Source organism: Mus pahari, chromosome X, assembly GCF_900095145.1.
Source record: "Mus pahari chromosome X, PAHARI_EIJ_v1.1, whole genome shotgun sequence".
NCBI classification, from domain to species: Eukaryota; Metazoa; Chordata; class Mammalia; order Rodentia; family Muridae; genus Mus; species Mus pahari.
In genome coordinates, this window is record NC_034613.1 from 96,176,665 (window position 1) to 96,183,385 (window position 6,721).

The following is a 6,721-nucleotide window of genomic DNA, read 5'->3' on the forward strand; positions in this document are numbered from 1 at the left end:
AAAGTGTGGATACTTCACTCCTTCTTAGAATGGAGAACAAAATATCCATGGAAGGAGTTATAGAGACAAAGTTCAGAGCAGAGCCTGAAGGAACGGCCATCCAGAGACTGTCCAATTGGGGCACATGGAGAGAAGAGGGAAGGGAGGGTGAGAAGGAGGGCTAGACATGAGAGTAAGAAAGGTGAGATCTTAAAGAGAGAGAGTAGAGGCCAAGCAGGCCCTTTTACAGTGGGCTAGGCTACATTGCTGTTGCCAGGTAACTGTGGGGTGGAGCATACCTGGATATAGTCAGGTAACCATGGGGGTAGAGTCTAGCCAGAATGCCAGAAGCTTGGGACATTGTCTGCATGACTTATAGTCACAGAATTATGGAGTTAGGGGCTCTGTGGTGTCAGGCACCTGTCTCTGGGTATGTGGCTCACCGTTCTTTCCCTTGTAGAGTTTCCTCCTCTGTTTCTACTGGGTCTCCAGAGCAAGCCTCATTCAACCAAAACAGGCTGCCTTTCATGGCCCCACATGTAATGTGTTGCAGTAAATCTACAACCCAAATATGCCCTGGCAAGGAAAATACAACTCAATCAATATGAATACAAGCTATGAGCCTAGATTGGACATATCTACCACTACACTACCATCTTCTCCGTCTGGGACCCCTTATAACTTGAGGTTTCTCCAGTCCATGTTGTGCTTCTCTTCTGCTTTCCTTCCACCTCCTCCTCCTTAGTCCTCTCTCTCTCCCACTACTTCTTTTCTCTCTCAACTTTCAGCTCCACCTTCCCTTTGTCTGCCCAATCTCAGGCTCTAGCCTTTATTTTACAAATTAAGATGGGAAGAAGGTTTACAGGAAATCACCTGAGTGCTGACTCATTCCAGGATGGCAACCCCTCACAGGAAAACAGAATTAGCATCAAATTACAAATAGCCTCAGAGCTATCCTCACCAATAATGTTTTTCACTTTTGACAATAGCCTGTATTTTCAAAATAGGTATCTTAAATCACTGAACTGAAGAAAACTTCTCAATAACTGAGAAACCATGGAAAACCCTAAACTATATGTAAAATCTTAAAGAAAAGATACTAGCAATTTCATTTGTTTGTATTTTTTAACCTTGCCATCTAGAATACAAATACTTAAATAGCTAAAAGAAATTATTAATTTTTCACAAAGGAGTTCCCTATAAAATTATTATTAACAAAGCCTACAACTCAAAGGATCTGATGCCTTCAGTGATATAAAAACTAAAGAATTTCTTCACGTTCTTATTTCCTGGATCAGAAGATTAATGTTTTGACAAAAAAAAAAGACATATGTAAATACAGATTCTGAGGTGACAGACAAGAACATAAAAAAAAAATGATGAGGCAGAATTTATTGATATCTGGGAATACTAGAAGGACTATCTACCAAAATCACTGAAAAAAAAAAAAAAGCCTGTTCCATTGTAAGTGGAACACTTGTGTGTCATTGCAAATTCTTACTTTGTTCCAAGACAAACATAAACAAAAGACAATTTTATCATCATTTTCTCATACTTGAGAAAATTCATTCGTTTTTGCAAAATTAAGTACTAGTTTTAAAGGTAGAAATAAATGTAAATGGCTCTAAGAACATTAAGGAGATTTTTACTCTAAAATTTAACTAACAAGCTGTGAAAGAGCTGATCTGATAATAAATTTACAGTTAAATTCTAGAACTAGAACTTAGTTCATACATTGAGCTTAATGAAACTGGTATGTTGTTACCTACCATTTCTTAATATCTGTAGTCGTGGAAAGTGTCAAAGACATAAAAATTATTATTTTACCATCTTTTATTATTACTTTTTGTGAGAATCTGGAAAAGGTTAAGTGATTCAAATATATAAAAATGTCTTCCTTCCTTGACCCTTCATAATTCTATGCTTATATTTACAAAGGACATTATGTGAAAAGTTAATGCTAAATCTATAGAAAGATATTTCTAATATTTCCTCCCTTAGTATAAAATGAGCATTCTGTTTGAAATTAGTCCTATATTTCTATGTGTAGAGCTAATATTTAGTTTTACATTTCTATGTGTAGAGCTAGTTCTTCTACTGAATATTTACCAGCACTAGTTAGATGGGACTGAAGAGATGGTTCCACAGTTAAGAGCTCTTGTTGCTTTTGCAGAGGACTAGAATTTTATTCACCGAACCCACACTGGGCAGACAAAAATCTTGTAACACCATCTGCAACAGATCTGACACCTTCTGGACTATGTGAACACCTGCATACATGTGCATACAAAAAGACACATGTATACATATAAAATTTAAAAAATATTTTTACATAAGTTGGAATATAAAAATATTATATATAATATATAAATTGTATATTTTATAAATATATAAATTTTCAAAAATATATACCATCAGAATGAATAAAACAGAAGCATATAAAACTTCATAGTAAAAATAAAAAGCTTACAGCAAATTCATTTAATTGCATAAATCCATGACTATAAATTTTTTGAACTATAAAAATGTTATTAATAAATATGTGTGTAGAAAAATAGCTAAGAAAACAAATGACTTTAAAACTTCTAGCTCATGCAGGATTTAGTAAAATTAATAGTTGATATGAGAAGAAAATATGAGGCATATGCTATTAAGAATAAAAAAACTGTGTGTTGTATAACAGAAAACCTACCCACAACATTTAACATTTTTGTTGGTTTGTTGTGGGCTGTAAAGCAAATTAATTCTTGTTTCAAGAGCTTAAGATCTTTTCTGATCAATGAAAAAGCAATCTGAAAACAATCTAAAGTCTTTCAATACTGAGATTCTACTAAATCAATAGCAAGTATAAGAAACTTCAAGAAGAGCTTAGATAAATTAATGGATTTATTTCCAAAGGATTTTGTAAAGCTTTGTGGCTGTTTGGATAGTATCTTTAATTTTTGAAATACAACATCAGAAAAGACATATGACTCTAACTGTCAAGTAGAAGATCCCTGGTGACAGAGACAAAATGATAGACAAAAAAGCTAATGTTGTAAGACACCATGAACAGGTTTAAGTACTCTCAATACTTACTTTTAAATATTAAGACCATTTAATTGATGTAGATAAAATATTGTCTAATTATATTTTTATTTGTATAAAAGTAAATTTTATAAAACCACATGATTTAAATGTACTTGACTAGCCATGTATTTGAATGTTTTTGTAAACAATTTTAACCAATATAATTAACACTGATTTTAGTTATAAATGTTAGTGTTAAATAAATTATACACTTTAGGAAGAAAATAAATTTTTGTGCCTGTACCTATAAAATTTAAATGATTATCTCATCTGTTTGTTTAATCTAGACAAACATTTGGAAATTTCCTTCAAAGTCAGTCATTAAAATAACCCCTTGAATAGTTTCTTTGTACAAATAAGAATGTAATCCAATTATCTTGGCCATAATGCAGGTGTATTTAATTTATACTGTTTAAATATATTTTACACAGCATTATATTTTGATTAGCATTGTACCTGACAACAGCTTCCAAAAGGCAAAATAGTGGGTCTCAACTTACCTGCTTGTCAGTCTAAAAAGATCATTAAGTGTTGAATTATGCTTTCCTTTTGATTTTTCAAAGACCTATTTCTATATAGGGAAGAAAAGTGAAATATAAAAAAAATGATAAATTTTAATTTTATTTGCATATTCTACCTCACAGAAGGCATTATCCCTTTAAAATTTCCCAGACAACTTTGGGTATAACTCCTGAACATCAGTTCACACATTCATTTTTAAACTCATATATCACACTGTCAAAATATTGTAGACTGGCACTTATATCATTGAAACTTCATTCTGCCTCTAACAACTGTTTAAAAATAAACCATGATGCTTGTTTTAATGGTCTGGTGCCTAAATACAAAAATGATCAAAGCAGAAAAGCTTATCTATTAATTATATCTGCATTATATAGAATTTATACTATCCATTATTTTATTAATACTGATTTTGAAGAGAAATATTGGGTAAGGTTTCTTCTTCTCACAGTTCTCAACAACTACTCCTCAAATGATAGGGTATCCACATTCACAAAAAATATTTTGCTAAAGCTCAAAATGCATATTCAACCTCACACAATAATAGTGGGAAACTTCAATCCCCCACTATCACCAATGGACAGATCATGGAAACAGAAACTAAACAGAGACACAGTGAAGCTAACAGAAGTTATGAAACAAATGGATTTAACAGATATCTATAGAACATTTCATCCTAAAACAAAAGAATATACCTTATTCTCAGCACCTCATGTTACCTTCTCCAAAACTGACCATATAATCAGTCACAAAAGAAAAAGATAGAAATAACCCCATGCATCCTATAAGAACACCAGAGACTAAGGCTGGATTTCAATAACAACAAAAACAACAGAAAGCACACATACACATGGAAGCTGTACAATGCTCTACTCAGTGATAATTGGGTAAAGGAAGCAATAGAGAAAGAAATAAAAGACTTTTTGGAATTCAATGAAAATGATAGCAGTGCTATGAGGAAAACTTAGAGCTCTGAGTGCCTCCAGAAACCTAGAATACCCAAGATACAATTTCCAAAAGACAAGAAAATCAGAAGGAAGAGCAACGAGTGGATACTTCATTTCTCCCTAGAATAGGAAATAAAATACCCATAGAAGGAGTAGCAGAGACAAAGTTTGGACCTAAGACAAAAGGAAGGACCATCCAGAGACTGCCCCAGCCGGGGTCCATCCCATAATCAGCCACCAAACACAAACACTATTGCATATGCTAGCAAGATTTTGCTGAAAGGACCCTGATATAGCTGTCTCCTGTGAGGCTATGCCAGAGCCTGGCAAATACAGAAGTCACCTATAGGATGGAACACAGGGCCCCCAATAGATGAGCTAGAGAAATTACCCAAGNAGCTGAAGGGGTCTGCAACCCTATACATGGAACAATAATATAAACACCCCAGTACAGGGGAATGCCAAGACCAAGAAGTGTTATTGGTAAGGGAGCAGGGCGAGGAGGAGCGGATAAGGGACTTTTGGGATAGCATCTGAAATGTAAACGAAGAAAATATCTAATTAAAAAAATAATAAATGGGGTACAGAGCTAAACAGAATTCTCAACTAAGGAATACTGAATGGCTGAGAAGCACCTAAAAAAATGTTCAACATCTTTAGTCATCAGGGAAATGCAAATTAGAACAACCCTGAGATTCCACCTCACATCAATCAGAATGGCTAAGATAAAAAACTCAGGTGACAGGGCCAAATAGTGGAAGTGGGTGGGTAGGGGAACAGGGGTGGGGGGGAGTTATAGGGAACTTTCGGGATAGCATTTGAAATGTAAATAAAGAAAATAATAATAAATAAATTTTTTAAAAAAAAAGAAAAAAAAAACTCAGGTGACAGCAGATGCTGGCAAGGATGTGGAGAAAGAGGAACACTCCTCCATTGCTGGTACAACCACTCTGGAAATCAGTCTCATGCTTCCTCAGAAAACTGGACATAGTACTACCCGAGGACCCACCAATACCACTCCGGGTCATATAGCTCAGAAGATGCTCCAACATATAACAAGGACACATGGTCCACTATGTTCATAGCAGCCTTATTTATAATAGCCAGAAGCTGGAAAGAACCGCGATGTCCCTCAACAGAGGAATGGATACAGAAAATGTGGTACACTTGCACAATGTAGTACTACTCAAAACAGTGACTTCATGAAATTAGCAAGCAAATTGATGGAACTTGAAAACATCATCTTGAGTGTGGGGATCCATCTCATATACCAAACCCAGACACTCTTGTGGATGCCAAGAAGTACTTGCTGATAGGAACTATTACGGACGTCTCCTGAGAGGTTCGGCCAGAGCCTAAAAAATACAGATGAGGATGCTCACAGCCAACCATTAGACTGAGCACAGGGCCCCAATGGAGGGGATAGGGAAAGCACTGAAGGAGCTGAAGTGGTTTTCATCCCCATAAGAAGAACAAAAATATTAACAAACCAGACCCCCAAGAACTCCCAGGGAATAAATCATCAACCAAAGAGTACACATGGAGGGGGCACCCATGGCTCCAACTGCATATGTAGCAGAGGATGGCCTTGTCTGGCATCAAAGGGAGGGAAGGCCCTTAGTTCTGTAAAGGCTTGATGCCTCAGTGTAGGGAAATGCTAGAGCAGTGAGGAGGGAGTAGGCAAGTGGGTGGGGTAGCACCCTTGTGGATGCAGGTGGGTGGAGGGGCTTGGAATGGGGGCTTTTCAGAGAGTAAACCAGAAAAGGGGATAACATTTGAAATGAAATTGAACAGAATACCCAATAATTTTTTTTAATGACAGAGTCATAGCAGGAAGTGAAACATAATCGTCTGTATCATAGCTACTGTCACATTGTTTAGTTTAATTAACTGTTTTAAAAACCTCTTTATTATTGTATATTTTATTTATTTACATTTCAAATTTTATCCCCTTTTCTGGTTTTCCCTGCAGAAATCCCCTATCCCATTCCCCATTCCCCTGCTTCTATGCGGGTGCTACCCCACCCACCCACGCACTCCTGACTTCCCACCCTGGCATTCTCCTATACTGGGACATCAAGCTTTCCCAGGACCAAGGCCCTCTCCTCCCACTGATGACTGACAAGGCCTTCCTCTGCTACAAAACTGTATGGTATTGGTACAGAGACAGGCAGGAACATCAATGGAATGGAACTGAAGATCCA